This window comes from Manis javanica, chromosome 13 (genome assembly GCF_040802235.1).
Source record: "Manis javanica isolate MJ-LG chromosome 13, MJ_LKY, whole genome shotgun sequence".
Taxonomy (NCBI): Eukaryota; Metazoa; Chordata; class Mammalia; order Pholidota; family Manidae; genus Manis; species Manis javanica.
The window spans coordinates 21,633,281-21,651,847 of NC_133168.1; the positions used below are offsets into that span (position 1 = coordinate 21,633,281).

Below are 18,567 nucleotides of genomic sequence, written 5' to 3' on the forward strand. Positions count from 1 at the left end.
ACCACTACACTTTTCTAGTAACTATGCTAACCTACAGCATACTTGAAGAGAGACTGTAAGTATTCCCCTTCATTTAAGTTTGATCATGAGGTTTCCTTATCTCAGAATATTTTTCATTTCCTTTTCTACTTTTCAATTCCTAAAAATAAAATTATTTTTGAGCTGTGGGCGAAAGAACTAATCTTTAGCATATAGTCTCCTCACAGACTGTGACAGTGTTATTTCTCTGCATCAACCAAGACTCAGTAATTACTCCTTCCATGAGTTTGATTCTCTGTAGGGAACTAGAATGAAGGAAAATTTGAGGTGCGTATTGGCAGTAAGCAAAGATGCCAGAGTGATCAGAATCTTTAGTTTTCCCAAACTTCAATCTTTAGTCCAATATTAATCTCTGACTGAGCCATCCTTTGTCCTGTTCTTTTTCAGAGTTCGGAAGCTTTGCTGACTAGGTGCTAGACTGACACTTTTGCAGAGAAAGAGGCATCGTTTCCTCTTGCCTCTGGCATCTTCAAATGTCTATCTGTACTATGTGAGGATATGCAGTAACTGACCACCAAGGAACTACTTAAAAGTGCACAGCATGCCACTTTTGGAGGATCTGCCTCGTGGTTCCCACAGGGCTTCGGCTTTGGAGTCTCTGCCCTGGGAGCCCCCGCGCCTTGTCTCTCCAGTCTTTGGGCCAGTGGTTTGACTGGTGTCCTCCTCTTTTATGTACCAAGTAGAGTTTTTATTTTTCAATCTGTTCAGCTTTCTACTTGCTGTTAGGACATAGTGGCAACTTTCATGCTCCTTATATATAGAATCAGAAACCAGAAGTCATTATAAGCATTTTTAATTCATTTTAGAGTGAATTAAAAAAATAATACTTCTTTCAAACTATTTCTATTGCAGTTTATGTCATTTTATGTTCATATATATTATAAACAATACAATGTATTCAAATTTATAACACTTTTTAATAGATTAAAACAACTTCCAATTTATCACTGCCTCTTTTGTTCTTAGTGGTAAAGATCCCTTTATCTGGCTATTGATCGAATTAATATATATCACAGCTTACTCTCTTTTTCAGTGAAGAGTTGGCATTTTGACAGAATTCTACTTAAAACTATTGCATTTAGCTTTTCAAAACTTGTAATTGCTAAGGTAATAGTGGATTAGCAAATACTAGACGATTAAGACAATGCCACTGTCAGATGTTATGGGGACAACACATAAGCAAAGGCAAGCATTAGCATTTGGTGTCTCTCCCATTGATTGTCTCCATAGTTTCCGCGTGATTTTGCTTTTTTTTTTCTGCAGTAGATGCTGCTTCCCTCTCTGGTTGTTCCATTCTTACCTCATTCTGTAGTTTTCTTTCAGTGAGACTGACTGAGAACATCACAACTGTATGCATCTGAAGTCAGCAGACCGAAGGCCAGGGCACAAGTATGACCGTCCGTGTCAAGCTGTCCTCTCTGCGATATGACACATTGGCTGAAAGGTCCATAGTCTTCAACACAGACTTTAAAGAATGAGGAGAAAAGAAGACCACAATAATACAAACCAATTCTATTATTCACAGAATACTGCACACATATAAATAATAATTAAGTTCATAATCATGATGAGAAGAAGAAAGAGTGGGAAGCTTGGCTCCTCAATGAACTGGCTACAAAATGATAAAAAGGAGGAAAATCAATCCAATGATAATTAAATTATAAGGGAATTGGTCAAGAGGTAAAATAAGCATTCAAAAAAGTATGTGAGATACACCCTAGCTTCAAGCATCCCTAAGCTTCCCTGCAGGAGCTCATCCCCTAGGCTCCCCAACCAGCCTCCCCCTAAGAAAAAAAAAAAAAAAATTACGTGAGAGCCTGGACAGCAGAGACAGAGCAGGATGTTGAACCAGACAGTGATACTGGCTTTGGATTCTCGCTCCGTTCAGTTACTGCCCAGGGTAAGGAGGTTTGTTAAGTATTTATTATGCCTTGCATTTATATAGTACCTTATAATTTACAAAGCATTTTCATTTTTTTGGCACATTATATTCTCATTTTGCATATTAAAGCATATTAAAAAGAGAGAGATATAGGTTACATTTTGGTCTAAAATTCATTGCTAGTGACAGAGGTGGGCCAAGACCTCAGGATATTTGACTGTGCCCAACATCTGTTACAGTACACATCATAATTTTATGCCTAATTCTTCCTATTTATCCCCACCCATCGCAGTCCTTCAGTAAATTCACCTCCTATTAAGGGCAGCTGTTTAGAAAGGATCTGGGCACTTGTAAAGCAATCTGGATCCACTGCCTCTTTCTCACCCTCCTTGTCATCTGTGAAAGAATTCTGATACCATGCAATCAGTGCTTGCTGCTGATAGTTTTGACATTACTTCTGAACAGGAAAATTTGTGTGCTATTGAGTATCTTGAATAATTTTTTATACTAGTAAATTCTTGATATCTAGTAGCTAAAATGCAGAATAATTATTTTTACTATCTTTAACAGATTGTTGGTAGATAGAAATTTAAATTGGGGTTTCAGAGACTAAGATATATTTATAGATTCAGAATTGCTAATCTAGCATAAAGTGTGCATATAAATTCAGCTAAAAATTAAGGTAAGTATTAAATCATTAGACTCAAACAGCTTCTTCACTATTCCTCACACATCTTTAAAAGAGTTAATAAAATAGTGTCATCATGGCAATTTTTTATTCAAGGACAGAAATGACTAGAACAATTTGTATTCCCCTGTCGCTAATTTTCGAACTAAGACCAAAAATCTTTTTTAAATTCATAAAACTCTTCCATTAATTATTTTTAATAAATACTTACTTTTGGAATTTTAAAAATCATTTAAAAAATCATTTTAACTCACTACAGTTTTAAACAAACCATAATTCTATTTGTAATTACTACTCTTGTGAGTCAACCAGGGCCACCAAACTATAATTTACTGACAGATTGTTTTCTAAAGACACAGAAGAGTTTCAGATTAAGCAGAGTAATGAGAAGACTCTAAAGTAAAGTAGGCATAAGACACTGGCTGCAGACACAAACACTTTTCCATATATACTATCATAACACTCAGATAACACAGGGGAAAAAAATCTTATAGGGGTAGGACTATAGTCACATTTTGAGTTTTAATAGACGGGGCATAACTTATAAACAGCAATTACTTTTGAAAAGAAAAGTAACAGCCAAAGTTAATTTTGGCATTACTATGGACTTTTTCAACTATTCAAAGTACACTGCATTACAGAAATCAGGAAACAGACATATGTAATTCATCAGTATATTAAAGAGAAATCAAAATGGTTTTATGTGATAGCTTTAGCACCTTTACAATCTCATATAAAATGTTTACCAATGTCACAAGATTGGAATCTGCTGAAAAAGAAAATAAAATATCATTATATTATACTTTAGAAGGAGTACCTCAATAGCATATTTAAAATGCTAGTTTCTCTGGGTCTTAAAAAAGATTTCCAAACTTCCCAAAGACTGTTTCTGGAAATCACACTGTAACATATTTGTATTTAAAGGACTAATTTCAAATAATATGTTATGATAGCAGCTCTGAAATCTAGGAACATAATAAGAAGTCAAAACTCATCTCATCATGACATATTAAGATCTAATCCTAATATATACCTGGGAATATCGTCTTAACATCCTTGTCAGCTGTCCAAGGAGTCTTCCAACTTTGAAAGACCCACGTAGGAAAATGCATCTCTGGTTATTAATTTATGGTTACATAAAAGCTTTTGCCTAAAAATGGCTTTGTGGGCAGTAAATGAGTATCTCGAAATTTATGAGTATGATTATATAATGGTGTACCCTGAATGTCCAAGTGAAGTAACCGAAATTAGAAAAAAAAAAATTCAGTAGACTTGAAATATGCAAACTCTTTATAACAAAAAATTTTATGACATAGTAAATATATAATATAATGGAAATAATACAAATGATAAACTACATAGAAATACATTTTTAAAAGTAGTAAGAAGTTTTTCCATTGTAAATATTACAAAATTGACTAGAAACGTAAGAGAAATCTAGATGAATTATAATTATGTAGCAGTGTATTCATGGATAGGCAAGCCTCACTACTGTTAAGACGTTTATTCACAAAATAATAAAGAATATTTTGAGGGCAATAGGATTTGTATCCCACTAAGACTAGTGTGTCTATGTTATACTATTTATTTATTTATTTACCTGCTGAATTGCATTGTAGATGTAGAATGTCTCAGCTGTACTTTCAGAAAAGGGTCTTCCCCACTGGAGATTAAAGCCTTAGAAGCTCATTTAAGGGTAAAAAGAACAAACTCCTAGGCCAAAACAAGACTCACTGCTACAAGATAGTGCAGCTACTCGCGAAATTATACCCACTTAAAATTTCTTTATGAGGATAGGGGTGGAGCCAAGATGACAGCAAGAGTAGAGCAGCAGAAATCTCCTCCCAAAAACATATATATATTTGAAGATACAACAAATACAACTAAATTCCAAAAAGACAGACCAGAAGATACAGGACAAGAGCCAGACTACATCTACACCTGCGAGAACCCAGCACCTCGCAAAGGGGGTAAGATACAAGCTGCAGCCTGGCGGGACCTGAGCGCCCCTTACCCCAGCTCCTGGCCGGAGGAGAGGAGTCGGAGCGGGGAGGGAAAGGGAGCCCAGGCCTATTAAACACCCAGCCCTAGCCATCTGCACCAGAGCGCAGACACACAGTGCGTGGGGTGCTGGATATTATGGGAAGGGGGCAGCAAAATCTGCAAGCGGGTCCCCGCAGCTAGTGCCCCTGGGACAAAGAAGAAAGAGTGCCCTTTGAAAGTCTTACAGGACGGAGGACGGAGGCATCCTGGCACAATCAGCTCAGCAGCTGGGAACCCAAGGAACTCCAGGTACCCTAAACCCCTGGGTGGCAGCACAGCTCCGAGGCCCCTCACGGTGATAAACAGCCTCCCACCTGTTCCCGCTCCGGCACGACCTCGCCATAGCAGAGACCACAGCAAGAACAAGCAGAGCTTCCTGCACAGCGGCCGGGCAGGAATCAGAGACCCCATTTGCGCACAGCTGCCCAGGACAAGCCGCTAGAGGTGGCTGTTCTCCCAGAAGAGGAAGGCCACAAACTAGCAAGAAGGGACATTCACCCCACTGACACGTGCCAACAAACCATGACTATCTCTATCGCCATGAAAAGGCAGAAGAATTTGATACAGACCAGATTAACCCCGACAGTCTCCCTTGAAAAGGTATCTGGGGAGATAGACCTAACCAATCTTCCTGAAAAAGAATTTAAAAGTAAGGTCATAACCATGCTGATAGACTTGCAGAGAAATACGCAAGAGCTAAGGAGGGAGAATACAGAAATAAAACAATCTTTGGATGGATTTAAAAGCAGAATGGATGAGATGCAAGAGGCCATTGATGGATTAGAAACCAGAGAACAGGAATGCATAGAAGTTGACGAAGACAGAGATAAAAGGATCTTCAGAATTGGAACAACATTAAGAGAACTGTGTGACCAAATCAAAAGGAGCAATATCTGCTTTATAGGGGTGCCAGAAGAAGAGACAGAAAAAGGGATACAAAGTGTATTTGAAGAAATAATTGCTGAAAACTTCCTGAAACTGGGGGAGGAAATAGTCGCTCAGACCACAGAAATACACAGAACCCCCAACAGAAGGGACACAAAGAGGACAACACCAAGACACATAATAATTAAAATGGCAAAGATCAAGGACAAAGACAGAATTTTAAAGGCAGCTAGAGAGAGGAAAAAGGTCACCTACAAAGAAAACCCATCAGGCTATCATCAGACTTCCCAACAGAAACCTTATGGGCCAGAAGAGAATGGCATGATATATTTAATGCAATGATACAGAAGGGCCTTAAACCAAGAACTCTGTATTCAGCACAATTATCATTTAAATACGAAGGAGGGATTAAACAATTCCCAGACAAGCAAAAGTTGAGGGAATTTGCCTCCCACAAACCACCTCTACAGGGTATGTTAGAGGGACTGCTCCAGATGGAAGCACTCCTAAGGCGAAATAGATGTCACCAGAGAAAATAAAAACACAGCAGAGAAAGCAGACCAACCAACTACAAACTAAAGGCAAAAAATAAAATCAACTACCCACAAAGGCAGTCAAAAGAAAACACAAAACAGCACAGAATAAAACACCCAACATATAAAGAATGGAGGAGGAGGAATAAGAAGGGAAACAAATAAAGAATAATCAGACAGTGTTTATAATAGGTCAATAAGCAAGTTAAGTTAGACAGGAAGATATTAAAGAAGCTAACCTTGAACCTTTGGTAACCACGAATCTAAAGCCAGCAATGGCAAAAAGTACATACCTTTCAATAATCACCCTAAATGTAAATGGACTGAATGCACCAATCAAAAGACACAGAGTAATAGAATGAATAAAAAAGCAAGACCCATCCATATGCTGCTTACAAGAGACTCACCTCAAATCCAAAGACATGCACAGACTAAAAGTCAAGGGATGGAAAAAGATATTTCAGGCAAACAATGAGGAAAAAGAAGGTGTTGCAGCACTCGTATCAGACAAAGAAAAGTATCAAAACAAAGAAGTATCAAAACTCGTATCAAAACAAAGAAAAGTAACAAGAGACAAAGGACATTACATAACGACAAAGGGCTCAGTCCAACAAGAGGATATAACCATTATAAATGCACCTAACACAGGAGCACCAGCATATGTGAAACAAATACTAACAAAACTAAAGTAGGAAATAGAATGCAATGCCCTCATTTTAGGAGACTTCAACACACCCCTCATGCCAAAGCATAGATCCACCAGACAGAAAGTAAGGACACAGAGGCACTGAACAACAAACACACTAGAACAAATGGACCTAATAGACATCTATAGAACTCTACATACAAAAGCAACAGGATATACACCCTCAAGTGCACATGGAACATTCTCCAGAATAGATCACATACTGGGCCACAAAAAGAGCCTTAGTAAATTTAAAAAGACTGAAATTCTACCAACCAACTTCTTGGACCACAAAGGTATAAAACTAGAAATAAACTGTACAACGAAAGCAAAAAGGCTCACAACCACATGAAGGCTTAACAACATGCTCCTAAATAATCAACGGTCAATGACCAAATTAAAATAGAGATCAAGCAATATATGGAAACAAATGACAACAACAACACAAAGCCGCAACTTCATGGGATGGAACGAAAGCAGTCTTAAGAGGAAAATATACAGCAATCCAAGCCTATTTAAAGAAGGAAGAACAATCACAAATGCATAGTATAACGTCACAAGTATCAAAATTGGAAAAAGAAGGATAAATGAGGCCTAAACTCAGCAGAAGGAGGGACATAATAAAGATCAGAGAAGAAATAAAATTGAGAAAAATAAAACAATAGAAAAAAATTAATGAAGCCAAGAGCTGGTTCTTTGGGAAAATAAACAGAATAGATAGGATTCTAGCCACTTATTAAAAGAAAAAGAGAATCAACACATCAACAGAATCAGAACAAGAAAGGAAAAATCACAACAGACCCCACAGAAATACAAAGATGAGAGAATACCATGAATACCAATACAGTAACAAGCTGGAAAACCTAGAAGAAATGGACAACTTCCTAGAAAAATAAAACCTTCCAAGACTGACCAAGTAAGAAACAGAAAATCTAAACAAATCAATTACCAGCAAAGAAATTGAATCAGTAATCCAAAAACTACCCAAGAACAAAACCGCTGGACCACATGGATTTACCTCGGAATTTTATCAGACATACAGAGAAGATATAATACCCATTCTTAAAGTTTACCAAAAAACAGAAGAGGAGGGAATACTCCCAAACTCATTCTATGAAGCCAGCATCACCCTAATACCAAAACCAGGTTAAGACACCAACAAAAAAGGAAATTATACACGACTATCCCTGATGAATGTTAATGCCAGAATACTCAACAAAATATTAGCAAACCAAATTCAAAAATACATCAAGAGGAGGATGGCCGCGTGAGTAGAGCAGTGGAAATCTCCTCCCAAAAACACATAGAGCTATGAAAATATAACAAAGAAAAGTCTTCCTAAAATAGAGACCAGAGGACACAGGACAACATCCAGACCACATCCACACCTTCAAGAACCCAGCACCTTGCCAAGGGGGTAAAATATAAGCCCCGGCCCGGCAGGACCCGAGCGCCCCTCCCCCCGGCTCCCGGCGGGTGGAAAGAAACCGGAGCGGTTTTTTTTTTTTTTTGGTGAGTGCTTTTTGGAAGACTTAAAGGGACAGGGACCCCGTTGCTAGGGAGGCAGGGCGGCGGGACGGGTGAGCGGGTGCCTGGGACCGGTGCCTGGGGAGAAAGATTATCGCGCGTTTTTCCCTATGGGACCCGGTGGGCGGGTGCCTGAGACCAGCACCTGAGGACGGAGGAAATCGCGCATTTTCCCCTTTTTTTTCCTCTTTTTGGCGAGTGCTTTTTGGAAGCCTTAAAGGGACAGGGACCCCGTTGCTAGGGAGGCAGGGCTGCAGGACCAGTGAGGAGGTGCCTGGAACTGGTGCCTGAGGACAAAGATTATCGCACATTTTTCCCTACGGGACCGGTGGGCGGGTGCCTGAGACCGGTGCCTGAGGACGGAGGAAATTGCGCGTTTTTCCCCTTTTTTTTTTCTCTTTTTGGCGAGTGCTTTTTGGAAGCCTTAAAGGGACAGGGACTCCGGTGCTAGGGAGGCAGAGCAGCAGGACCGGTGAGCGGGTGCCTGGGACCAGCGCCTGTGGACAAAGAATATCACACGTTTTTCCCTGAGGGACCGGTGGGCGGGTGATTTTTGGAAGCCTTGAAGGGACAGGGACTCCGGTGCTAGGGAGGCAGGGCAGCAAGACCAGTGAGCAGGTGCCTAGGACCGGCGCCTGAGGGAAAAAAAAAAAAAAATCGCGTGTTTTTTCCTTTTTTTTTTTTTTTTCTGTTCCCTCTCTCATTGTTGCTGTTCTTCTTTTCGTTTGGAGAGTGCTTTTTGGAAGTCTTAAAGGGGCAGGACAGGATACTTAGACAAGAGGCAGGGAATCTGGGGATCTCTGGGCACTCTAAACCCCTGGCCAACAGGGAGCACAGACGCCCCTTACGGAGATAAATAGCCTCCCAGCCGCTCCCCCTCCAACGGGGCTCCACCACTTTGGAGGAGCAGCCCCAGCCAGGCCAAGCCCACAGCAACAGCGGAGATAAACTCCATAGCAAATGGGCAGGTAGCAGAAGCCCTCTCTGTGCACAGCTGACAAGCATAAGCCACTAGAGGTCGCTATTCTCCCAGGAGAGGAAGGCCACAAACCAACAAGAAGGGAAGCTCTTCCAGAGGTCACTCGTACCAGGTCTGCAAACTATCTGTCACCATAAAAAGGCAAAACTACAGGCAGACAAAGATCACAGAGACAACACCTGAGAAGGAGACAGACCTAACCAGTCTTCCTGAAAAAGAATTCAAAATAAAAATCATAAACATGCTGACAGAGATGCAGAGAAAAATGCAAGAGCAATGGGATGAGATGCAGAGAAAAATGCAAGAGCAGTGGGATGAAGTCCGGAGGGAGATCACAGATGTCAGGAAGGAGATCACAGAAGTGAAACAATCCCTGGAAGGATTTATAAGCAGAATGGATAAGATGCAAGAGGCCATTGAAGGAATAGAAGCCAGAGAACAGGAACGTATAGAAGCTGACATAGAGAGAGATAAAAGGATCTCCAGGAATGAAACAACACTAAGAGAACTATGTGACCAAGCCAAAAGGAATAATATTCGTATTAGAGGGGTACCAGAAGAAGAAGAAAGAGGAAAAGGGATAGAAAGTCTCTTTGAAGAAATAATTGCTGAAAACTTCCCCAAACTGGGGGAGAAAATAATCGAACAGACCATGGAATTACACAGAACCCCCAACAGAAAGGATCCAAGGAGGACAACACCAAGACACATAGTAATTAAAATGGCAAGGATCAAGGACAAGGAAAGAGTTTTAAAGGCAGCTAGAGAGAAAAAGGTCACCTATAAAGGAAAACCCATCAGGCTAACATCAGACTTCTCGACAGAAACCCTACAGGCCAGAATGGCATGATATACTTAATGCAACGAAACAGAAGGGCCTTGAACCAAGGATACTGTATCCAGCATGACTATCATTTAAATATGATGGCGGGATAAAACAATTCCCAGACAAGCAAAAGCTGAGGGATTTTGCTTCCCACAAACCACCTCTACAGGGCATCCTACAGGGACTGCTCTAGATGGGAGCACTCCTAAAAAGAGCACAGAAAAAAACACACAACATATGAAGAACGGAGGAGGAGGAATAAGGGAGAGTAGAAAAGAATCTCCAAACAGTGTATATAACAGTTCAATAAGCGAGCTAAGTTAGGCATTAAGATACTAAAGAAGCTAACATTGAACCTTTGGTAACCACGAATCTAAAGCCTGCAATGGCAATAAGTACATATCTCTCAATAGTCACCCTAAATGTAAATGGACTTAATGCACCAATCAAAACACACAGAGTAATACAATGGATAAAAAAGCAAGACCCATCTATATGCTGCTTACAAGAAACTCACCTTAAACCCAAAGACAAGCATAGACTAAAAGTCAAGGGATGGAAAAACATATTTCAGGCAAACAACAGTGAGAAGAAAGCAGGGGTTGCAGTACTAATATCAGACAAAATAGACTTCAAAACAAAGAAAGTAACAAGAGATAAAGAAGGATACTACATAATCATAAAGGGCTCAGTCCAACAAGAGGACATAATCATTCTAAATATATATGCACCCAATACAGGAGCACCAGCATATGTGAAGCAAATACTAACAGAACTAAAGAGGGAAATAGACTGCAATGCATTCATTGTAGGAGACTTCAACACCACTCACACCGAAGGATAGATCCACCGGGCAGAAAATAAGTAAGGACACACAGGCACTGAACAACACCCTAGAACAGATGGACCTAATAGACATCTATAGAACTCTACATCCAAAAGCAACAGGATATACATTCTTCTCAATTGCACATGGAACATTCTCCAGAATAGACCACGTACTAGCTCACAAAAAGAGCCTCAGTAAACTCCAAAATATTGAAATTCTACCAACCAATTTTTCAGACCACAAAGGTATAAAAGTAGAAATAAATTCCACAAAGAAAACAAAAAGGCTCACAAACACATGTAGGCTTAACAACATGCTACTAAATAATTAATGGATCAATGAACAAATCAAAATAGAGATCAAGGAATATATAGAAACAAATGACAACAACAACACTAAGCCCCAACTTCTGTGGGACGCAGCAAAAGCAGTCTTAAGAGGAAAGTATATAGCAATCCAGCAACACTTGAAGAAGGAAGAACAATCCCAAATGAATAGTCTAACATCACAATTATCGAAACTGGAAAAAGAAGAACAAATGAGGCCTAAAGTCAGCAGAAAGAGGGACATAATAAAGATCAGAGAAGAAATAAACAAAATTGAGAAGAATAAAACAATAGCAAAAATCAATAAAACCAAGAGCTGGTTTTTTGAGAAAATAACATAGATAAGCCTCTAGCCAAATTTATTGAGAGAAAAAGAGAATCAACACAAATCAACAGAATCAGAAATGAGAATGGAAAAATCACGACAGACTCCACAGAAATACAAAGAATTATTAAAGACTACTATGAAAACCTATATGCCAACAAGCTGGAAAACCCAGAAGAAATGGACAACTTCCTAGAAAAATACAACATCCCAAGACTGACCAAGGAAGAAACACAAAAGTTAAACAAACCAATTACGAGCAAAGAAATTGAAACGGTAATCAAAAAACTACCCAAGAACAAAACCCCAGGGCCGGACGGATTTACCTCGGAATTTTATCAGACACACAGAGAAGACATAATACCCATTCTCCTTAAAGTGTTCCAAAAAATAGAAGAAGAGGGAATACTCCCAAACTCATTCTATGAAGCCAACATCATCCTAATACCAAAACCAGGCAAAGACCCCACCAAAAAAGAAAATTACAGACCAATATCCCTGATGAATGTAGATGCAAAAATACTCAATAAAATATTAGCAAACAGAATTCAACAGTATATCAAAAGGATCATACACCATGACCAAGTGGGATTCATCCCAGGGATGCAAGGATGGTACAACATTCGAAAATCCATCAACATCATCCACCACATCAACAAAAAGAAAGACAAAAACCACATGATCATCTCCATAGATGCTGAAAAAGCATTTGACAAAATTCAACATCCATTCATGATAAAAACTCTCAGCAAAATGGGAATAGAGGGCAAGTACCTCAACATAATAAAGGCCATATATGATAAACCCACAGCCAGCATTATACTGAACAGCGAGAAGCTGAAAGCATTTCCTCTGAGATCGGGAACCAGACAGGGATGCCCACTCTCCCCACTGTTATTTAACATAGTACTGGAGGTCCTAGCCACGGCAATCAGACAAAACAAAGAAATACAAGGAATCCAGATTGGTAAAGAAGAAGTTAAACTGTCACTATTTGCAGATGATATGATACTGTACATAAAAAACCCTAAAGACTCCACTCCAAAACTACTAGAACTGATATCGGAATACAGCAAAGTTGCAGGATACAAAATTAACACACAGAAATCTGTAGCTTTCCTATACACTAACAATGAATCAATAGAAAGAGAAATCAGGAAAACAATTCCATTCACCATTGCATCAAATAGAATAAAATACCTAGGAATAAACCTAACCAAAGAAGTGAAAGACTTATACTCTGAAAACTACAAGTCACTCTAAAGAGAAATTAAAAGGGACACTAATAAATGGAATCTCATCCCATGCTCATGGCTAGGAAGAATTAGTATCGTCAAAATGGCCATCCTGCCCAAAGCAATATACAGATTTGATGCAATCCCTGTCAAATTACTAGCAACATTCTTCAATGAATTGGAACAAATAATTCAAAAATTCATATGGAAACACAAAAGACCCCGAATAGCCAAAGCAATCCTGAAAAAGAAGAATAAAGTAGGGGGGATCTCACTCCCCAACTTCAAGCTCTACTACAAAGCCATAGTAATCAAGACAATTTGGTACTGGCACAAGAACAGAGCCACAGACCAGTGGAACAGATTAGAGACTCCAGACATTAACCCAAAAAAATATGGTCAATTAATATTTGATAAAGGAGCCATGGACATACAATGGCAAAATGACAGTCTCTTCAACAGATGGTGTTGGCAAAACTGGACAGCTACATGTAGGAGAATGAAACTGGACCATTGTCTAACCCCATATACAAAGGTAAACTCAAAATGGATCAAAGACCTGAATGTAAGTCATGAAACTGTTAAACTCTTGGAAAAAAACATAGGCAAAAACCTCTTAGACATAAACATGAGCGACTCTTCTTGAACATATCTCCCGGGGCAAGGAAAACTACAGCAAAAATGAGCAAGTGGGACTACATTAAGCTGAAAAGCTTCTGTACAGCGAAAGACACCATCAATAGAACAAAAAGGAACCCTACAGTATGGGAGAATATATTTGAAAATGACAGATCCGATAAAGGCTTGACATCCAGAATATATAAAGAGCTCACACACCTCAACAAACAAAAAACAAATAACCCAATTAAAAAATGGGCAGAGGAACTGAACAGACAGTTCTCCAAAAAAGAAATACAGATGGCCAAGAGACACATGAAAAGATGCTCCACATCGCTAATTACCAGAGAAATGCAAATTAAAACTACAATGAGGTATCACCTCACACCAGTAAGGATAGCTACCATCCAAAAGACAAACAACAAATGTTGGCGAGGCTGTGGAGAAAGGGGAACCCTCCTACACTGCTGGTGGGAATGTAAATTAGTTCAGCCATTGTGGAAAGCAGTTTGGAGGTTCATCAAAATGCTCAAAACAGACCTACCATTCGACCCAGGAATTCCACTCCTAGGAATTTACCCTAAGAACGCAGCAATCAAATTTGAGAAAGACAGATGCACCCCTATGTTTATTGCAGCACTATTTACAATAGCCAAGAATTGGAAGCAACCTAAATGTCCATCAGTAGATGAATGGATAAAGAAGATGTGGTACATATACACAATGGAATACTACTCAGCCATAAGAAGTAAAAAAATCCAACCATTTGCAGCAACATGGATGGAGCTGGAGAATATTATGCTCAGTGAAATAAGCCAAGCAGAGAAAAAGAAATACCAAATGATTTCACTCATCTGGGGAGTATAACAACAAAGGAGAAACTGAAGGAATAAAACAGCAGTGGAATTACAGAACCCAAAAATGGACTAACAGGTACCAAAGGGAAAGGAACTGGGCAGGATGGGTGGGCAGGGGGGGATAACAGGGAGGAAGAAGAAGGGGGGTATTAAGACTAGCATGCATGGGGGGGAGGGAGAAAGGGGAGGGTGGGCTGCACAACACAGAGAGGACAAGTAGGGATTCTACAACATTTTGCTAAGTTGATGGACAGTAACCATAATGTGGTTGTTAGGGGGGACCTGATATAGGGAGAGCACAGTAAACATAGTACTCCTCATGTAAGTGTAGATTAAAGATTTAAAAAAAAAGAAAGAAAGAAAAGGGGGATTACTCCTTGATAGGATAAAACTATTGGTAAATCAAACATCAACGCATGCTTTAAATATCCTTAATGTTGATCACTTAAAGGGTGTCAGATGATCAGCTATGGAGGTACTCTTTTCTGATAATATTCCTTTCTCTAAATAAAAAAAAAAAAAAAGAAGCAGTCCCTGTGTGCTGACCTCCAATGAGTTCTGCACAGTGGTATACAGGGCATGTCAAAGTGTGGGCAAAGGGTCTGTTTGTTTCTATGCAGAAGATCAAGGCCTAGCTTGGATACCCAGAAAATGAAGTAAGATACAATATGAGGAGGAGCTTCCGGCATCAGCACTCTCTGGACGACTCGTGCCGGGGGATGGTCATCAAAAAGCCTCCACAGGGATCCGGGCGATGCTGCGGTTGTGGCTGTGTCCACCCCACCGTTTCCTGGACTTGCCACTGGAATGAGGAGGGAGATGTCTAGGCTGGCATGTGCATACAGTGAGACAACGAATTTGACCGGATCTGTACTGTTTGAACTCAACCAGGAGTTGGGAGGGGTGCAAGTTGTAGCACTCCAAAATCTTATGACTATAGACTATCTACGGTTAAAAGAACATATGGGAGGTGAACAGATCCCAGAAATGGGCTGCTTTAATTTGTCTGATTTTTCTCAGACTGTTCAAGTACAGTTGGACAATATCCATCATATCATAGACAAATTTTCACAAATGCCTAGGGTGCCTAAATGGTTTTCCTGGCTTCACTGGAGATGGATGGTAATTATAGATTTGCTTTGTTTATGTCACTGTATTCCTATTATGTTAATATGTGTGTGCAAATTAGTTAGTAGTTTAAAACCTATACATACTTAAGGTACTCTACAAGAAGATATGTCAAAGAAATAATCAATCCTCCCATGTTTTCTTCCATATGCTACCTCTATAGCTTTTCTTCTTCCTTCCTAATTACAACCCTTAAATAGAATTCGTGCCTCATATCGAAGTTACCGAGCATCATAATTCCTCCAGGTGGTAAAGATACCTCGAGACAAGTGCTGGGCATAGAAGCCACAGGGCAAAAATATGCAAAGAAGTAAAAAGCTAACCTTTTCAAACAATATGGCTTCTCTTTCACTTACCAACTTTACATTTCCCTGTATGGCCCCGGAAGATGACTGGTTAGCCAGAGACGGGTAAGATTCCTCAAGGGAGGAACAACCTAAGACAGGCACAGTCGCAGGGGGGCCATCAGGTGAGAAATTGGGGATCAACAGAGGTGAGGCTCAGAACCTCATCCCCCCAGCTTTGAGAGAAATCTTTTGCATCCGTGGATGGTTTATTGCCCTTGTCTAGCTTGGATTAACACATAGTCTACAGGCACACACCTGATCATCTACAATTGCTCTCTTACAACACTAAACTATGTTTTCTACCTTTATCTTGCATCTACCTACCACTTCAGCATTTTATTAAAAACAAAAATAATAATAATAATAAAGGGAGAAATGTGGTATCCACATATAAATCAAGTATAAAAATCAAACGAATATTCATATTTGACCTGATTGTTTATAGTTCATAATGCGTGATCAAAACCGAAAGTTTCTGTGATGAATGCCCTTGTACTGTTCACCATGTAAGAATTTATTCACTATGTAAGAATTTGTTCACGATGTAAGAACTTGTTCGTTATGCTTCAGAAGATTGGAGACTGAACGCAGTTAGGCTTGAGATGGATTCATGATTGTACATTGAGCATTGACCCCCCTATACTGAATTTTATTGTTGTTAACAACCATTTGATCAATAAATATGAGAGATGCCCTCTCAAAAAAACAAAAAAAAAATACATCAAGAGGATCAAACACCATGATCAACTGGGAATCATCTCAGGGATGCAAGGATGGTAAAACGTTCAAAAATCCATCATCATCATCCACCACATCAACAAACAGAAGGACAAAAACCACACATTCATCTCCACAGATGCTAGAAAAAGCATTCAACAAAATTCAACATCCATTCATGATAAAAACTCTCTCAACAAAATGGGAACAGAGGGCAAGTAACTCAACATAATAAAGGCTGTATATGACAAACCTACAGCCAGCATCATACTGAACAGTGAGAAGCTAAAAGCTTTTCCTCTGAGATCGGGAACAAGACAGGGATGCTCACTCTCCCCACTGTTATTCAACATAGTACTGGAGGTCCTAGCCACGGCAACTAGACAAAACTAAGAAATACAAGGAATCCAAACTGGTAAAGAAGAAGTTAAACGGTCACTATTTGCAGATTACATGATATTGTACATAAAAAAACTCTAAAGACTCCACTCTAAAACTACTAGAACTCATATTGGAATACAGCAAAGTGGCAGGAAACAAAATCAACACAGAAATCTGCGGCTTTCCTATACACTAACAATGAACTAATAGAAAGGGAAATCAGGAAAACAATTCCATTCACAATTGCATAAAAAGAATAAAATACCTAGGAATAAACCTAACCAAGGAAGTGAAAGACCTGTACCCTGAAAACTGTAAGACACTCTTAAGATGAAATTAAAGAGGACATTAACAAATGGAAACTCATCCCACGCTCTTGGCTAGGAAGAATTAATATCCTCAAAATGGCCATCCTGTCCAAAGCAATCTACAGATTGGATGCAATCCCTATCAAATTACCAACAGCATTCTCCCACGAACTGGAGCAAATAGTTCAAAAATTCATAATGGAAACACCAAAGATCCCGAATAGCCAAAGCAATCCTGAGAAGGAAGAAAAAAGTGTGTCTGTGTGTGTGTGGGTGGGTGCGGTATCTCGCTCCCCAACATCAAGCTCTACTACAAAGCCACACTCATCAAGACAGTTTGCTACTGGCACAGACCAGTGGAACAGAATAGAGACTCCAGACATTAACCCAAACATATATGCTCAATTAATTTATGATAAGGGAGTCATGGACATACAATGGGGAAAAGACAGCCTCTTCAACAGACTGGTGCTGGCAAAACTGGACAGCTACACATAAAAGAATGAAACTGGATCACTGTCCAACACCATACTCAAAAGTAAATTCAAAATGGATCCAAGACCTGAATGTAAGTCATGAAACCATAAAACTCTTAGAGGAAAACATAGGCACAAATCTCTTGAACATAAGCATGGGCGATTTTTTCCTGGACATACCTCCCTCAGCCAAGGGAAACAAAATAAAAAATGAGCAAGTTGGACTGCATCAAATTAAAAAAGCTCTGTACAGCAAAGAAGATTATCTGCAGAAAAAAAAGGCAACCTACATATAGGAAAATATATTTCTAAATGATTTATCCAATAAGGGGTTAACATAAAGAATATAGAAAGAACTCATATGCCTCAAGTACCAAGAAAAGCAAATAACCTGATTAAAAAGTGGGCAGAGGAGCTGAACAGACAGTTCTCCAAAGAAGAAATACAGATGGCCAAGAGGCGCATGAAAAGATGCTCCATTATCACTACATACCAGGGAAATGCAAATTAAAATCACAATGAGGTATCACCTCACACCAGTTAGAATGGCCACTATTCAAAAGACAAACAACAACAAATGTTGGTGGGGTTGAGGAGAAAAGGAAACCCTCCTACACTATTGGTGGGAATGTAAATAGGTGCAGCCACTAGGGAAAGCAGTATGGAGGTTCCTCAAAAAACTAAAAATAGAAACAGCATATGACCCATTAATTTCACTTCTAGGAATTTGCCCAAATAAAACAAAATCCCTGATTCAAAAGATATATGCACCCATACGCTTTTTGCCACATTATTTACAACAGCCAAGATATAGAAGCAACCAAAGTGTCCATCAGTAGATGAATGGCTAAAGAAGATGTGGTACATATACTCAATGGAATACTATTCAGCCATAGTAAAGAAAGAAATCCTGCTATTTGCAACAACCTGGAT

General features: G+C 39.4%; 1 protein-coding gene across 16 annotated transcripts in view; it reads right to left on the minus strand.

The window, feature by feature from the left end:
• Positions 1–18,567, minus strand: part of LOC140845334 (T-box transcription factor TBX18-like) — a 97,366-nt gene that overhangs the window by 56,667 nt on the left and 22,132 nt on the right. For 13 of the 16 annotated variants that reach the window (XM_073219308.1, XM_073219314.1, XM_073219310.1 and 10 more), the window contains one exon: positions 1,340–1,504. The exons of the other annotated variants lie outside the window; for them this stretch is intronic. The gene's annotated coding sequence lies outside the window, so the exon portion shown is untranslated. The remainder of the gene's footprint in view (positions 1–1,339; positions 1,505–18,567) is intronic. 16 annotated transcript variants of the gene reach the window in all.